The sequence below is a fragment of the Trachymyrmex cornetzi genome, unplaced genomic scaffold (assembly GCF_001594075.2).
Source record: "Trachymyrmex cornetzi isolate Tcor2-1 unplaced genomic scaffold, Tcor1.1 scaffold83, whole genome shotgun sequence".
In the NCBI taxonomy this organism is placed as follows: Eukaryota; Metazoa; Arthropoda; class Insecta; order Hymenoptera; family Formicidae; genus Trachymyrmex; species Trachymyrmex cornetzi.
Genome location: NW_017300169.1, coordinates 1,857,596 through 1,877,001, shown reverse-complemented (window position 1 = coordinate 1,877,001; position 19,406 = coordinate 1,857,596).

Here is a 19,406-nt window from a genome sequence, read left to right as displayed (position 1 = left end):
TGTTTACATAATATTTATGTTACTTTCTAAAATACTCTTACGTTAAATTGACGCAAAAGTTTGAGTGGGGTCATTTGGGACACGTGAAATGCGTTAAATTTAACACAAATTTTCCAACTGTGTAGACAGATCTATGTTTCCTATTAATGGTGGCCAATGTTCTAACTCTTACTTGAGGGAATCTACTTCCACCCCCACAGGCGATTCTGTCTTTCGTTAGCGTGCTTTCCTCGCGGGAAGGAAACTTTATTTCCGCATCATCGATCGCGTTTGTGCGCAGGGAAATACCCCGTTATAGGGGTGAGGTCTGTCGATTATACTTGGACTGCGTGCGTTGATCGGAAATCAAAGTTCTCAATCCCCCGAAGGGGAGGCAGGCATCCCGGTGACAGGAAACATCTAGTTTCATAGCAAACTCGGAATTCTTCCTGTAAAGAAGATACTTTGAAGATGTTAGCAAGATCTGACACTTTTATCGCACTCTGAAGTTTCTAAAGGACAACTCAAAAATTTTGATATACCCGTGACTGTACGGAAAGAACGATTTTTCTGAAACATTTAAAAAATTTAGTTAGATATAGATCTGAAAATAATTTTATTATGCAATCAAAATAATTATGTAAGATTCTACTAACTGCTAAAATATGGAACCTTCTTGCATTATCATTACTCATTATGTTTAAGATTTCTATATAATTACACTAATGATCCAACAAAATTATTTTCATACATGTATCAAACTAAATTTTTAGATACTTTAGCAAAATCGTTCTTTCCGTTTACGATTCAATTTTTTTCACAACGAATTTTCTTGCACAAGATTGGAAAACGAAGTTACGGTTTTCAGACTGCCGCAGAATTACAATACTCCTTTCCAAAGTATTTTTAATTTAAACATGTAAATTCATTCACGATATGAGACTCTTTTTCTAGTTGCTATTAATGTCGAAACTTTTTGTAGCATTATTTATTATGTTTGAGGATTCTACATAATTATTTTGACAATTTAACGAAATTATTTTGAAGTCTATATCTTTGTAAATATTTCAGCAAAATCGTTTTCAACTAAATTTTGTAAGTATTATAAATTTCGTTTCCAAATAAATCCATTCTTTTTTGTCACGGGTGCCTAAATAACGAGTATGGCTTTAAAATAAGATGAAAAGATCACGCTCTTTTGAGGGTTAATCGACCGTATTCTCTGTGCTTTCACGTTACCGCCGCAGAGCTTTTAATTCCAGTCGGACACGCCCTCGGCGGCGAAAGGGTTGAAGCTCCCCAGTTAGGCACGGCGGGCACGCGAGCGTGTTCGAGGGCCTCCAGAAAATATTTACTTTACGCTCTTCGTTTTCGGATAAGGACGTACAAAACGGCTTTTCAATGCCACCGCGGCCTTTTGTGAGGGAATGTGTCGTGTGTTTTACGGTTCGATAAATTTCAGCGGCGCGCATCAGAGTGTATACAGACAACGTATGTAGACCGAGGTATAACAATGTCATCAATGTCTTCCGGTCGACGGGGCACTTGCTGCCGTTGGCTCTCGCTTTTCTCCGTGCAGGCTAAATCGCGTGACGTTAAGGGGATAAGAGGGTCTCGGAGAACGATGCAAACCGAACACACGTTAAATCTTATCGTATATCGACGTCGAATCGAAGGCGCCTTCTTCGTTTCCTTTGGAGAACGTTGTGTGTTCTCACCGAGACGCGCAATCTCGTATTTTCGAAAATACCCGAACCAAAATGAAACGCTTGTTACATCGAACTGGTTGCAATTCGGAATTTCCGAGGTGGAGAACAGCTATGAAAAGTGACAAAGCTGAAAATAATTAAATGGTTTAGGAAGAAAGGACATTTCGAACCGTTTTAAGATAAATTAAATTTATCATGAATCGTGTTAACCTGAATCTAGTATAATTATTTATTTCGATTTAAATTTATTGTATCGCGTATCTCTGAAGCGAAATGCAAATTAACCCCCAAGCTTTAATCTCCAAATTAAATCGTGTGTAGTCTCGTAATTGATTTTGCCAAACAAAGCACAAAGGATTTTGCCCGACAAGGAGTCGTATTTTGGTCGTAAAAAAGAGCTACGTTATTCCTTCCGTTTGTCGCTGTAACACCGTGTGTCCTTATCTCCTCGTGTTGAAATACGAAAACGAGGTGACACCATAGCGAGAATTCTTGTCTCATCTTCCGCGCGGATACGACCGCGATTTCTCTTCATTTTTGGTGTTACACATTATTTACCTGCACTTTATCACCATTTCCGCCGGCTCCTGGTGGTCACCATAACACGGTCGCTGTTTTTATCTCTCGTTTCCTTCCACACTATCCCGCTTCTTCACCAACTTTACCTTCACGCTACACATCTGCTCAACCGACGACGTGCCCTTTGCCAGATTCAAACTTCTGCTTAAACTTTATGCTTACAACTTGAATCATTTAAGTCTTGTCTACTACATTCAGGAAATATTTTTGTAGAAGCTAAGTAGATAAAGAAAATTTGATGAATTCCTGAGTATTATAAATGATCTCGCTTGGAAAATTAGAATTAGATTTCAAAGATTTAAATAAGCTGCAATTACAATTTAAAGTTTTCCTTTTTAAATACTGAATGTTATTTTGTAAAATGTAATTAAGTGACTATGTGTGAGTTAAATAAGAAACTAGGAAATTAGAAATATATTTTACGTGAAATTAAAAATATAACAAAAGTTGTTTCAATTTTATCATCTTCATTGACAAAACTAAAATTAAAATTTATAGTAAAGAGATATAAAAAGTTAAATTTAATAAAAATCGCTGTTATCGATCATTCGAAGGTTTTGTAGCTGTTATTATATTCAACTGTATGAAAATGTAAAATAAAAACGAAGAGAATTAATTTCAGTTCGCTGGAAAAAGAATGTAAGTCATGTGTGCCATATTTAGGAAATATTTTTGTAAAAGGTAACTGCAAGTAGATAAGGAAAAATTGATGATTCCTCAATCACAAATAACAGTGTAAAAATGAAAAATAAAAAAAGAGAATTTTAGACTAGCTGAAAAAAGAATTTTTTACCGTCGAAAACGGCGACATATACATAATTGATTGAATTATTCACGCACGCGGTGAAACACTTTCGCCGCGCGAATTGAAGGGGCTAATTAGCCGTCGCTAATTTTCATGATGGTAGTGACGATTACAGTCGCGATAACTCCGGTGCAACAAAACTGTATATAAACTCTACGTTATTTCGTGGTGCATACGTTTTTATTTACAGTCAAGGATTTTTCGCGACAAAAATTGCTCGCGCGGTAAGATATCCCCATATTTTTGCGACGTACAATTAAGGACGTTCCAATGTCCGGTGCTTTCAGCGAAGCGTCGAAGTTAAATGATTTATTCCCGCGATGGACTGGGCACGAGGTACCTTACGGCGGGATCCGGCAAGTTGCCTGTGGGCCTTGTACCTTCACGGAGTACAAAGGGATCGGGTACTTAGCCGTGAGTCACGTGACGGAGCGCAGAAGGAAACGGCGCGCGATGTCCTTACCAGGGTGTTCGTCATGGAATTAATGGCCGGTTCGGAGGATTACGGGAAGCATTATTCCGGCGGAAAGGCGACGAGGCAAGAAATTATGGTTTCGCGTTCACTGGGGTCGACGAGAGGCCGTATCGCCCTATGGAGGGAAGAGAAAGCGAGGAGTGTCTGGTTTATTGGGGATTACGGCAGGGATATTGGAACATATGCTTTCTGCCTTACGTTCGCGGGAAACCCTCGATGAGAGCTATTGATTGTTCGATCGTCTGGAAAATACGAGAATGGCTTTACTGTCCATTCAAGGCATCGTCTTTTTTCTACACTCAAATAGCGAACGCGAAGAGATGACGGAGCAAGAAGTTAATTGTGACAAATCTGTTCCGTGGACCAGATGGACAAAAACTTGCGCGAAAGAATCTATTAATTACATTATCTCTTACGTCACATAGGAAGCGGTAAGTTGTGCGGGATACGTTTCCAATCAAAATCTCGTTTGTCAATTAATCATAAAATAAACTTCGTTTTGGGAGAAAAATTTCATTCTGACCTTTACCGTCAAAGTATTCAACATGGGAATTTGAAAGTCCCGTGCGATTATGGAAGTTTTAGAATCTGTCTTGCGTATAATTTTCGTCAAGAAAACTTTGACTGCGATACGGATTAAGAAGTAGTAGCGAATTTAGGCCGATATTCATACTCCGTTCTTATTTCAAGATTATCTTAAGTAATGTTTTGGTAAGATTATCTTAAGTTAACGGAGTTCCTAAAGTTATTCGTTTTACCGATTAAACGCAATAATTTTCGTAAAGAATTTTGTATATATATACTTTTACAAATTAGAAAATCTTTTTCTAGAATTAAAATATACACTTTAATACACTAACAATAAGTTTGATGAGTGAAATTTATGAAGAACAAAAAATTTTTTGACAATGAGATCTTTTTTCCATTTCTTAGTCCAATATGGTATCTAGAGCTGTTAAGTCGTGACAACATTTGCTTTATATAAATTTTGACAATTCAGCAAACAAACTGACGTACTTGTCGTCATTTTAACGTCAGAATGACAATTGCCAGCTTGTTTGCTGAAAATCTGTACTTACGAAATTGAATTCCAAACTAGTTACGAAGAAACAACATTGAGTTCTTATAATTAGACTTATAATTAGGCACCTAATTCGGTACGAAAATTTGCGTGTGCATGCGATACTGATGTTAGCAGTGTGTAGTGATGTGTCAATGTCACATAAATTGTGTGTATAAGTTTCATTGAATCGATAAAATAGCGATTCCGTCTTCAGCGGTCAGTCTTTTGTTTAGGGTCCCCTAAACATAAGAATCGACTATGAATATCAACCTTAAAGCTACATTAACCTAACGAATACTCGCACTGAGAGAAAAGATATAGTATTGGTAACAAAAAAAGAGAATTATTCACAAATGGCCGATTGGATTACTTTGTTAAAATTACAAAATACAATATTTTTTTGTAAGCTGAACAAAATTTTTTAATTTAACAGTACAAATTTATTTGGTTACTCACGTTTTGTAAATACCAATGTAAAATTTGATTGCCATTACAAAATAAGTATTTTTTTAGTAATTTCAACAAAATAATCCACTATGGTAGAGCAAGGAGTGTTTCGCGGAGCTATCAGAGATGGCGTGTCTTCTCGTAAGAGAAATTCGACGTCTACCTCTATAAAGCCGATACGATTAGAGAGTAATCTCGTGGACTTCTTGGTTCTCGCCACACCATGATCAATCATGGTAACTATTTTTTCAGAGCGATTAGTAATCTCAATTGCTCTAAATCTATATATATATTTGCTAAGCTAAGGAAATTCAAAAACACCAAACATAATCATTCTGTAGAAAGTGAGAGATACTTATATATTATTCATTTTGTTCCGGTAACAAAATGTTCTATTTTTAATTACAAAAGATCTATAAATATCATACAAAACAGTTTTGTACCATTAAATGATCAGTTTAGTTAATAAATTCAACAAATTAATATTGTCGTGGTAACCAACGGTTTGATCAATCATATATCAACAAATAGTTTTTGTGTCAGTAACAAAACTTTAGTTATTGGTACAAAACATTTCTCTCAGTGCGTGTGCTCGATATAACATTCCAGAATAATTGACCGCGACTCAACAACTACGGGATGCCTTTCTACGTCTCTCTCTCTCTCTCTCTCTCTCTCTCTCTCTCTCTCTCTCTCTCCTCTCTCTCTCTCTCTCTCGGAATAGAGATATACGTGTCTGCAAGTTGCATATTTGCGATACGTCCCGTGATGAGTGCGATGGTCGCCGAAAGACATAAACGCGTGCTTCGGGTGCGATTTGCTGACTGGCTTCCCCCTAGTCCGTGCAGACGAAGTTAATCGGCCCCGAGATAAGGGATGACGCCTCACTTCCGCGGTAATTAGGTTGTGCGGTTCAGCAACAATGGTGATAGAGCGCGATAACGAGCAGCCCGACTTGCCCGCGGAAATGCGCCGGCGAAATGCTGGGATTTATTGTTGCGACATTCTCCAAGCATGATTCCTCGGCTCTGCGAGGAAATTCTTGATGATCTTCGCGTTAATGTTCGCTATTATATTTTGAGAGCACGTCGAAATTCCTGCGTTAGTTAAGTAGTCCTTCAATTAAAATTTCATAAAATCGCGGGATCGGACTGTAATTGACACTTAACTTTCCGGTTACATTTATAACAAGATATATAAATCTAATTTTATTTTAAATTTGTGAATTTGAAAAAATTAAACGTTTATGCGTTTAAAAAATTTGTAAAACGCATAAACAATGTAAAAAGAATCTCATATAGTCTCATTACACCTAATTCAAAATAATGGGCGACTAATTTTTGAAATGTAGTAATAACATGTTAAATGGACATATAAAGCGAGATCTATAGGGGACAGACAAAATGATGTGCAGAACCTGGAAAACATTACTTCATTAATAAGATGTTGGCCTACCATTTGTTACAATACAGATTTTATTCTTTAGCCATAGTCGCGATTCACACTTAAGAATCATTTTCCTTGTTGTTTATCCTTATTGTTTATCAAACGTTAAACAAGAACAAAGGATGGTCACAAGTATTGTGAATGTGATCGGATTGTTAGAATAGAGTCACGCAATGTTCAAATAGTTCACCAATTCTTCTAGAAAAACATCTTTCAATTGTTGAAAAACTATTAGAGGAGGAAATTTGCTTCTCATTCTGCTCTTCAAAATGCGAATTATTGCTCACAGTATTCGATGACATTTAAATTAGACGATTGTGCTGGCTAAGAAAAATGTTGAAGTTTCGGAGAGCATAGAGAACAATTTTGGAAAATAGAGTAAGAAGCACATTTTCTTTTCCAAAATATGTATAAGAGTAATTTAAAGATGTTCTACTAAAAGAATAATATAACATTCTACTATTTAAGTACTTTATTTCAATCTTATTTTAACAAGAATAGAATCTGTATTAAAAGCAAATGATTGGTCTTTTATTAGTAAAAACAAATAAGGTAAAGCAGGGTAATTTAAATAGGTTAACAGAAATTTCGAAATTGTATAAAAGATTGAGTTTGCATAATGTATTTAATCAATCAAACATACAAAACATACACTACAATTGTTTTGTATGTTTGATTGAATACACTATGCAAACTCAACCTTTATACAATTTCAAAGTTTTTGTTAACCTATCCAAATTACCTCGCTTTTATATTCTATTTGTTTTATTAATAAAAGACCAATCACAAATTTGCTTTCAATATAGATTCTATTCTTCTCCATTTTACTCTGCTGTATTTACTTCTCAGATGTTTACATTATTTTGTCCAACTTCTCTAGATGTTTAATATTCAGCATATTTAATATGTAAAACAAATGCCGTACATGGAGAGTGCGATCTTGCTAAAGTATCCAAAAATTTAGCTAGATGTAGATCTAAAAATAATTTTGGTCTAGCAAAATTATTTTCAAATTTGTAGCTAAATTTGGATATTTCAGCAAAATCATTCGTGTAGATTATCTTTAATTTTACTATTCTTAATTATAGTTTTTACACAAATAACAATTCTACAACAACATATAATTTTTATTAATAGAGTTTTATTGCTATGAAAGCCCAAGGATAATATAACGATCATTCCGTTCTACCTCAAATCATTTTAGCAGCAATTCAATCGACGTCGATACGAACGACAGTGAAACGCCATTGAATCGTAGTAAACGTTATTTCCGATCATAGTGTTATACGCGACATACAACGTCCTTACTTCTCGATCCGAGGTTCCTGTCTCTCCGTTAATGCGCCACTTAAAGGAGGAATTCACGTAAGACCGCGTACATATTTTCGAGGAAAATGGGAGAAAAGTGCGACGGTACGCTTTCACTGGAATTGGATCGTGTAGCCTAGTAATAATAGTGATATAGTGTCTCTGCGGAACCCTATTATTACCTCATATATTACGGAGACGTTTCTGAGGTAATAAAACGACCGGACGAAACTATGGAACGCCTCCGTCGCTCTATCGGTAATCTGTTAACTCTTAGCAAAACAGAAACTTTCGCCGACTTAACAGGAATGATAATTCATCTTATCGGTTTAGCTATAACTTCATGTCTTCCACGATTGTCGAAACATTAACTTACCGTTTTCCTCAACCAATACCGAAGGAATTTCACGTGATATTTTCACTCGAAATATGAGTTCAAAGCCTTCAATTTCATAGTCTTTGACTATTATCCCATTGCAATTATTTTTAGAAAGACATCAACTCTTTTAGTAAATGAAAGCTTAAAGTTTAGCCGATGAATGAAAGCGCGGGATTGATTATAAATATCGAGATGGATAATTTGTGAAAAATTCCGTGAAAAGAGGAAATCGCTGTTTTAAACTAATTAAATTTTGCGGCTCAGTAGCGATGGTTTTTTTATTGGATAGACGACAGCCCCGTCATGCCACTGCATCTCCAGCTTAATTTACAGCACATGGCTTTGGGATTGCCTTCGAGGTAGAGATATTGGATTCGCTATTCATTCGCGTGTGACTCAAAATGTATTAATTTTCAACAATTTCTCTTTTCAGAGCTTGCATAAAACATCACTTCAAAAGATTGTGCAACATACTTTCACACACACACATCATACGTTTTTACAAAACATAATTCCGAGATTTCAACGTTGTTTGAATCAATTGGTATTTAAAGCATTTCTATTAATATAACATGTGTAAATAATTCTTTATTTATACACTAGTTTACAGGATTTTGTACAAGAGAGATATATGAATTGTTTCCAGGATAATTTTCAATTCTGAGTCCGAATCTGCCATTGAAATTTTCATCAGAATATGTATTATGGAATTGGAATGGATTCCAATCTGAATTGTTCAATTATTTCCTAGATTTCTATTGTATATAGAGAAAACGAAATAATTCCGAATAGTTTTATAATAGTACGTGCCCAGATACGATCTTTTTTAGATAAAGAAAGAAATTTTTGCCAATATAATAAAGTTTCATTGAAATAATAAAATAAAAATCATTAGTGTTGAGTGTTGAATTGTTGTTTTTTAATTGACTTTAATCAATTTCACATATCAGAGTGCAACAATAGTCACCTAATATTTTTATCCTAAGTTTTTATCCTGATATCTATGATAACGTTTTTCATTTATCATCAAGTCCTAGTTCACCTTGCTCATCACTCTTTGCATCCAAATTATTCGAAAAAAATGTTATATCTTAAAAATTCGGAAGCAGATTCAAACTCTGCGCTCCAAAATATGTCAAAAACGTTATTTTCCTTTTTTGCTAAAAATTATTCAAAATTTATAAACTGGCGTTGTTAGAACTTCATAGGGAAGGTCGGAACCAGTTGTCATAGCGGGGTTGGTTGTCAAAAAGTTAATAACTGTATCAGTATATGGTAGAGCATTCTGTTCTTTTTACTGTAGACTGCTGATGTAATATTAAATTGTTGTGTAAAATGGTATGCTCCAAAAGCGTCGAGTATATTGCCTACAATGACTTTTAAGAAAATGAAGTTGAAAGTGAGTAAATTTTTCTTATCTCCTTGTTTGTTTCTTTATTAGTTTTTGGAATTACCAATCGCGATTTTCCATATAAAATCATAGAAAATAATATGTCTTAGATAATTTTAACTGTAATTAGTTAATTATTATCATAACAACGTTTGCAAATACAATTTTCATTAAATTTAGGGTAGATTGATCAAAATGAACCGGGATAACGTGACACTCAATTTTGATCTTTTTAAATTGATACGTTTTTAGAGAATATGTTTACAAACATAATATTGCATATAAATGTATATTTATAGGTACAATATTTATAAATATTTACAGATACATATTTTTCATTTTTCGTATAAAAACTATAGTAAAAAAACAAATTATATATTTTATGATATTACAATAATTATTTTAAATTCGTATAACAAATCAAACTAACCAAGACTCCTTATAAATCTTTAATCCTTATAAATCTAATAATTATTTTACTTGTATCAATACTATAGTTACTATTACTTCTTGAAATATAAAATTAAAATTAAAATAAAAACTACATTTTTTTGTATTTTTTATCTATAATATATAAAATATATTACAATTCTGGAACGTACGACAATCAACCCCGAATATGGGATTCATTGTCACATGTTCGCAGCTTTATTTAGAATTAAATAACTTATTTGTACGATAATGTATTCAAGAATAACGTATTTTTTTTTAATACTTAAGAGATGTAGATACATTATAATATGTATAGAGTGTTCAAAAATCTTATATCCACTTTTTCTAAAAATCATTATTCAAAAACTGTGACAACCAACCTCAGCCTCTTCTATATAAAATAAATATAACATATATTCGTAAATTTAATTTTAAATTAAAAATCATATTTGTTAACTATGCCAAAACATTCATTGTTGACGTTATGTCCAATATTTGCGCGTTCGCCAGAGGCGATATTTCCGGTCGGTGGTCTGTCCATTTTTCGTGCGAATTCGCTGCAACAGTTTTATTCGCTTCTGTTACCGGCGGACATATATAATTATTCAATAAAAAGATAACCGCAATTTTTCGGTAGACGTTAAATTATCGATTACGATACGTCCGATATTTTCATGGTGTTGCTCGAGGCAAACGCCGCGCTCTGATACTATTATCACGAAAGCGAAACGCTTATTATTAAACGGTGTTTTTTTTTTCAAATGCTCATTAAACCAACACCTCGTTGAACAATTTTTGATGTCACGATTTGTATTTAACACTTTAACGAGTGTCTTAACCAAAAAAAAGAAAAATTTCAATAAAACATTTACGTTAGCTGTTGCAATGCAAATTGGCGGCGTCGCTTTCGGTGGGCTGATCGCGCAAATTCCAACGCGATTTACAGCTAACGGATTTACACGCGATACGCGGATTCCGCGGCACCCGTTACTGGCAGTTGCATATGGATGAACGGCGATGTGCCCAGGCCGTGTCCCGTCGATGTTAATCGTCACTAGGATAAGGGCCGACGGCTGCACCGCATGGCAATTAGATTACGTGACGCAATAACGATAACGATGACAATTATAACCGTGTCGATGAGGTGATAACCGGTGGCACCCTCCCTTTAGCCCATCGAGAGGAGTGCGTTCAACTGTTTCGCGTACTGTCCGCCTTCTCGTTTATAGTTCACAGTGACAATCTTCGCCAGACACAACAGATGCTCTGTCGAGTATCTATTAATCATCAATCCCGAGTCGGCCAGACGAAGAGAACCAACAACATCAAGAACCATGCGGGTTTCGCATGCGCGGTTATTTACTTATCAATCGGATTCGCATATGAGTGAAACTATAAGGCGATTTTCCGCCTGCGATTTCCTCTTCTTTCTTTTTCTCTCTGCGCATGCGAATCGCAGCCAATTGATCGCGTCGCTCCGGATTTATTTCGCCCGAAGCGATTTTTCTGGTCGTTCCCAGTGCATGCCATAATGTCGTTTAGATGCCTCGATAGGGAATGTACTATATGGTTGTATAGGTATTTTTCCCAGCGCGGCGTTGGTTTAAAATCGACTTTTAAACACCACTCTAAAGTTAATATTATTAATTTGCACTTTATATCGATTATATTACTTATATCGTGCGACAATAATACATATTGTAACATTATCGGTTTCTTTTTTCTGGTTTTTCACTTAACCTACAGTACGTACAATGATTTTGCGGTTCTTTAGGTACTTATATACATGCACAGCAGTAAGTTATTCGTGTCTGGGTTAGTTTTTATCACTCGTACACGCTAAGAGAAAAGCTTTTAGTACTTGTGACTATAATTACAAGTTACTATAATTATACTTATTATTGCTATATTATTAGCAATAATAACTATATATATTTTTTCAATAAATAAATATATATATATATATTTGATGTGAAAGCATCTTAAAAATCGATAATTCAGTTTTTTTAAGATGCTCTAGTAGAGTATTATTAATAAATTGACAATCAATTAATTTGATTTTCAGGTTATTATTTTAGTTTGTGATTGTATTAATTTCAAGTTCGACAAATTGTATCAGCACACAGTCTATAGAACCAATAATTGTATTTGTATATTCATATGAATATTATTAACAATAGTACTAAGATCCATTTTGATAAAAAATGGTTTTCTTCTCTCTTATTTGAAAGAATAGAGACCATTATATAGCCAGGTACTTCTAGCATTTCAAAGAATAGAAATGCACAGGATAAGAATGATCCATTTTGTATGTACTAAAGGTTACGTTTGATGTGCATTCATGGGATGCATTTAGTATTACGGACTGCTTGCTGAACAAAAATTAGCAAAAAAAGGATTAAAATATTTATTTATTATAATATTCATGATATAGAATAACTTATCTATTATAAATAATTCAATACCATATTTCTTATATTCACTTATTACTGTATTATGAGCACTAAGTGAACGATAATTTTATGTTGCTCATACTGCTTACAAGAGCTCACATTTTCATGACCTTAGAGAAATAATAAATAGTAATGAGTAAATAAGAAAAATATTAAAAATTATATATAATAGATACAAGTTATTCTACATTATATTATAATAAATAAATGAATATTGTAGTAAAAAAACATATTAATCTCTTTTTTGCCAATTTCTGCTTAGTGAGCGGTCCGTATAGTACTGAATATACCTAATCATCATGTGTAGTAATTTAATCAACTAATTAATCACGATATCAAATAAAAATAAGAAAAACAAGCTTGCGATCCTTTGAAGAGACCCTCATCGCGATATATTCCATAACTTCTGCGCCCTTATAAGTTCAAACGGAGCGTCGAGTATCTACATTGATGCATCCCTCGGGGGCTACAAAAATGTTAATAATGCTTCGTTTCATTATCTTACTTCATGCACCTAGTCGGATCAAAGTACAATGAAGATCTCAGGAAGAAAGGAAGAATATCCCGAGGGTATAATGAAAATGCCTGACAAGGCAACATTTTCCTTAATTACCTCGCGGCATGTAGCTCGCGGATGCAAGAAAATAACGTTGACTCTCGATTTACTTAATTATTATTTTATTTAAGAATAATGTCGTTTCCAGTTATACTAGGTATGTGTTCAATTATAACGTAGGATAGCAACTGTTAGTTGTTCCGACCGAAGTTTCGTTGATGGCGAATCTTCCCGCTCGCCCGAGGGATTTTCATGGGCGTCAGAGCAAATACAAAATCACCCCATATAGATAAAAAGATATTTTTTAGACTTTTGAAAGATATCTTGTTATATCGTAAGATGTCTTACAAAAATCTCAAAAAATATCTTTTAGGAATCTAAAAAGTATCTTATCTCTCAAGACTTTAAAATATCTTTCAGATATCTAAATGCAGCTTGAAGATTATAAGATGCCTTAAAGATTTTTTTAGATAATTGTCAAATGTTTTATACAAACGTTTTATAAGAAGTTATTTAAACATCCTATGAGATCCTTTAGACGCGTGTGTCTGTCAGATTTAATTCTTATATAAAACTAAACTATAAAAATTATACTTACTGTTAGAAAATGCGCTATTTACTTTCACCTTGATATCATACTTGCCCAACATAAGACGTCTTCAAAACTTGATCCTTTCTGGGAACACTGTAATTACACGACAACACGTTCGATACGTCTGACACAACGCGGGTTAAATAGAACTCACGCTTCTCTCTATCTTTGCTCTATCTCTGTTTACTCCTTGTTGGTGATTCCATCACGTCCTCTAGAGCTCTACATATACCAGAGGGACGCAAAGATCAGCTATGTTTGTCCTAATAACTACATCATATTAAATAATTACTAAGCGCTTATTGAACGATAGACCATCACGTCAAAAATGGCGATCTATTCGGGACTTATTACTATACTGCAAATTCAAGTGTGTAAAAAGTGTTTCAATATATGTGTTATTTCATTTTTTGTAAAAAAAATAACACTATACTATATCTATAGTATATAAAAATGGATTTACACATTAAAACGTGTAGTATAATATTATTTTTATATGAAAAACTAAATCACATATATAAATTGAGGCACTTTTACACATTTGAACTTGCAGGTGTAATTACCTAACCAAGATTTTATCAGTATCAGATACGGTATACATGATCTGGCCCAAATCTTGAAAACGTATTATATCTTTTACCAATACCGGATTTGGATAGTCAAATCAGAATCAAACGTCAAATTCGGCATGTCCAAACTTGGCCTCTTGATTTCTACCATAACCAAATTTCTACCCGGAATGTCTACCAATAGGAAAGTTGTTGGTATTCGGCTCAGGTAAAAGGTTTACTCTACTCTGGCACAGTCGGTCATAGAAAGGTTGCAACACTTTTTTTCGGAATAGGTTTCGGAATGCAGCTTGCTCACCAAGTGATTGATATTCTTACTTATGGATCTAATTATTTACGTTCAACCGCTCCACGAATAAGGCTGAGTTCAGAAATCCACTGAAAAAAAGTGTTCCAATTTTTCTATGACCGGCCGTTTATCTAGAATTCTAATACCTTCCATCCTCGCGCCCTCTGCGTTCATTAAACACATGCCGCCGCAGAGGGCGGTTGACGTTCCATGAATCGCCAATCCCGCCATTGCGGCAGGTTTTTAAGGACCGGGTTGTGTACTTTGCGCGATGTTCGATTGCGAGGCGAGAGAAATTTCGACTGAATTCATTGCGATGCAACCGGCGGCGCCGGACGCGGCCGCGGTTGCATCCAAATGCGGAGTCCGCGCGGGCCCGTCCGAAACGCTGATTGCCAAGCGTAGCTTTTGATTGCACCGGCGCTACGCGTTATGCTAACACCCCTTTATTCCCCGATCGCGTATTAAAGGCCTGGGCCGGGCATTACGCGGCGGTCGAGTTGGTTTATGGCGTGCCGTAAGTACGCCACATATACGCGAGCATTAAATTCGCCGGTAACAATGGCCGCGCTGCGCGGCAACTTTGGCCGCGTGGAACTTTTGATGTTGACCTGCGACGCTCTGGAATTAATATGTCCCTTTGCACACTCTGTGGACAATTTTCTGATTATATATACATATGCATGTGTACATTCTGTATGCTTGAAATGAAGTCCACATGGCGCGTGCTCTATTTGCGGCTTCAGATCTTCAGTCTTCGCGGTAATACGAGTTTAAAAGTAGTCGAGATTTCAAAGGGAGAAACTCTGCAATTAATTCTGAGTTTGATACAGAATTCTAATGATTAAATGGCGAGGCAAGCAGCACTTTCTGCGTAACGTGAAGAATAATTTTAAAGACGTTGAGAGATTTTTACTTCACTTTGTTCTGCACTTAGAAAATTATCATCCGATGAGCGATATGAAAATTTAGCCGTCACTTTAAAGTTTATTATGTAGAACTTTAGATAAGGCGCAAATTTAATAGGGCATCGGAGAGTTAATGTCCGCTGCAACTGGGGCAGAGTAGATCCACGGTAATTAATAAAATTAGGGTCGATCGAGGCGCAACTCGAAAGTTGCTACTCTCGGTCCATGTACCTCAGATTGATCTAGATATTAATCTATTACAACATTTGCTCTATTATAAGAGAAATTTATTACATTTGTCACTATTTAATAAAGACTTAAATAAATTATTACACTTGTCTATTTATTTACATGCACTAAGAGAAAAGCGTTTGGCATTTGTGACTATAATTGCATGATAAAATAATTTTGGTAAGAGCTTTATTTAGTTATTACTCCTATAATGTTAGTTAATAATAATTGCATTTATAATTTCGCATATCAATTTATATTTTTATCTTTTAAAATATAGAACTATAAATATAATTATTACGAACATTATAGCAGTAATAACTATAAAAATGGAGCTCTCAATCATAATAATTTATCATGCCATCATACAGTCATAAATACACTAAGAGAGAAGTTTAGTTTTATGACTATAATCACGTGGTACCATAATTATGGTTATTAACTGCTATAATGTTAGTAATAATAATTCTAGGTATAATTCTATAAAAAAAAAAAGCGTATCAAGTTGGCCGAAAGTGACTAAAAATATAGTTAAATTATGATAATTTCTACCATTTTTATGATAATAATAATCATAAGTATAGTCATTTTTAGTGTTAACGTACATATTTTTTGATAGATCATAGAACTAGTATCTACATAAAATAATTATTATTAACATTATAACAATAATAACCATAAATATAAAATTACATAATTATAACCGCAAACATCAGAAACTTTTCTCTCAGTGTATCAAAATCTTTTCTTTTAACGTGCGTTGTTATAATGTTATATTGTTACCATTTTTATTATTATTTTGAGATGTAAACTCATAATGATATAAAACTTGTTGTCCAAGCCATTATTCGTGGGAAGACGATAACGAGGATTTACTACGAGATAACATTAGGATAATATTATTCAATAACAGTACAATGATCGATTATCGCTGTCAAAATGAGATTCTAAGCGGTCCAGCGCTTTGCGATCCCGAATCTATATATATATTAGTCGATATAAAAGATAATCGAGGTGCATAGATTGACCAGCATTTTTAAGCAAGCGCAAACAACAGTACATTTCCTTTTGGTAAACAAGTAGATATATTGACAGTGCTCTGAACGGATTGCCGCAATTTGCACGCCCAATCGCAGGCCGATATCATCGGTGGCGGTGAAACTCGCGCCATAATCGCGACAATAAACGAGATATCCGCATGTCTGCATAAAACCGCGCTCGCATTTGCAACTGCAGCTGCAGCTGTAGGGTGCATCGGCACACGTCTGGCACGTAACGGGACAGCGCCCGTCATTTATATAACCGTCGGTCGCGAATGGGATTCGAGTGGGGAATGGATATTGCGTATGGAAGGGTGGCGCGTACCGAAGGGTTGGTCGAGGGTGAACCCGCGGGACTGCGAGGAAGCGCTAACGTGCAGGTACGGTGAAATGGAGTGACAGTCGTCGAGTAGTTGTGGACCATGGAGAGGGGAGATAACATTAAGTGCATTACGCTGCTGCATCGGCCTCGTGCTTACACAATGACTGTCTCTGTGCTCTCTATTTTACACTTACACCCGTACGCGCGCATACGCCCACACACACACATATACATATACATATACATACTGAGAGCAGTGCATATATGTATTTCCGTCCCTGTCCTCTGCCTCTTTCGTGAGCTGACTGTCTCTCTTCTTTCGCTTTTTATGGCCTCTCGTTCCGTCTCTCGTTTATCGCTCTCCACCGATTTCTTTCGCTTCTTTTTTCCCCGGATGGCGGATACCTACTGCGGCGGTCGACCGCGTTAACTCGCCGGGACCCTTTACGTATCATTGCCCAACCGAATCGACCGAATGACTCGCTCCCGCTCTATTGGCCTCTATCGGATGCTCTCCATCTGCTGGTCCATGTTGAATTTCAAAACAAACGGCGGCGACTCGTCCGTATAGTCGTCGTCATAGTCGTCGCTCTATATATGCGTCGGCAATTTTCGATGTTCTAGCGCGAGCGATGGGGAACGCTCTCGCATGGCCGCGAGATGGAATCGCCGCCCTCTATTTTCTACCGCTTTTACAGCCGGTTTTCCCAGCCTCCGCGCGACGAGTGTTTGTCCTTTCCCGCATGGTTCTTCTCCCTCTCTCGCTTTTTGCTCCCGCATTCGTACGCCGTTTGTTCGATAATTTGTGAGCCTACTTATTCTCGGCACAACTATAATAAACGCTGGCTATCGATATCAGAGAAAGACAGAGGCAGACAGAGAGAGAGAGGGGGGAGGGGGAGGGAGGGAGAGGGGGAGATTGATTGATTGATTGATCTTTATTAGCTTCAATAGCTACAATGTGTGATACAATCTAATATAATGCCTATTTATTAATTATCCAAACCGCCAGATTTTACATCCCAATAGAAAGAGGGGAGGAGAGGGGGAGGGGGGGGGGGAAGAGAGAAATTCGCAAACGCAGTGTTATGTAATAATGAAATAATCCATCAAAGAGATTGGCTTGTCGATTGGATGGGTTACATTTCGCATATCATTTCATTTTCTCATTACTAACTTTGCATAATATAATTGTATATTGATATAATTTTCGTTAATGTTCTCATTATTATATTAGAAAGTTGCATTATTATATAATTATATATAATACTATGATTACATTATTATATATGTATTATATATAAAATAAATGAGAGAGAGAGAGAGAGAGGGAGAGAGACCTAATAATGTATACGTTAAATAAGTGGCACATTTTGTTGCAAAATTACCAAACTGCATCCTCTCGAGTGGAAATACCGTTTGCAACTATCCTCAGCTATATCAATTTGCATCAAGTTGCTGCTGAAACATGAACGAATAAAAGGAGCATGCGGATACTCAGTGCATTTCCGGGAAGGAAACGAGAGACAAATTTCCGTTTGACTTGATGGCACGTGAATTATGAAGCAACCAAGATCCAACAGTATATCGTCGTTTCCGCGGGGGAGGTGAGACGTAAATCGAGCGAAACTTCGCTGAGGTGAAGCAGACGAGATGTCCCCAGACGTCCGCACAGTGATGCTGGAACACCTGCCTCCGACGAAGATACGAAAGTTCCGAGTATGCTGGTAGAACGATGCTGACGAATCCCCTTCGTACGCAAACACGTTAGACGACATGCTGCGGTCGTTCGCGATTTTCTGAACTCGTCGACGAGATTTTGCTGACGCCGTACCATCGCAAACTCCGGGGATCCTGATACTGAGAAATTCCCGTCGACTGTATTTCGCGAAAAGAGAATTAACGGGACGGAATTGTTTCTCGAAGATGGAGGTTGTCTCATGATGCATCGAAAGTACGTCGTTAATCCTTCGGTGCTGACGCCAAAATCTATAACACTGCAGTTACTAACAACGGGGTCTGCGAGACCCTTTAACCTTTAATTACAGTTCTGAAAACTACATGTTAGTTCTAAAGTATCTTGTTTAAAGTACAGAATGCCAGTAAATATCCGCCTTATAGTGATTGAGAATAATTTTTTAAGTTTTTTTACCTACAATTTAGAACCTTATATAGCATCATTTATACATTGTATCAACTGTCTAAAATTTTCTCTCTAGGTCCAAATGACTCGTTACTGTAATCAAAAATTAATATATTAAAAGGCACTAGGCTGATTAAAAGATATTAATGATTAATTAATTTCAAAGAACTAAAATGACATAATTTGTATAAAAAAGAATTAATACCAAGTTTATTTTAATAATAATGAGAGAGAGAGAGAGAGAGAGAGAGAGAGAGAGAGAGAGAGAGAGAGAGAGAGAGAGAGAGAGAG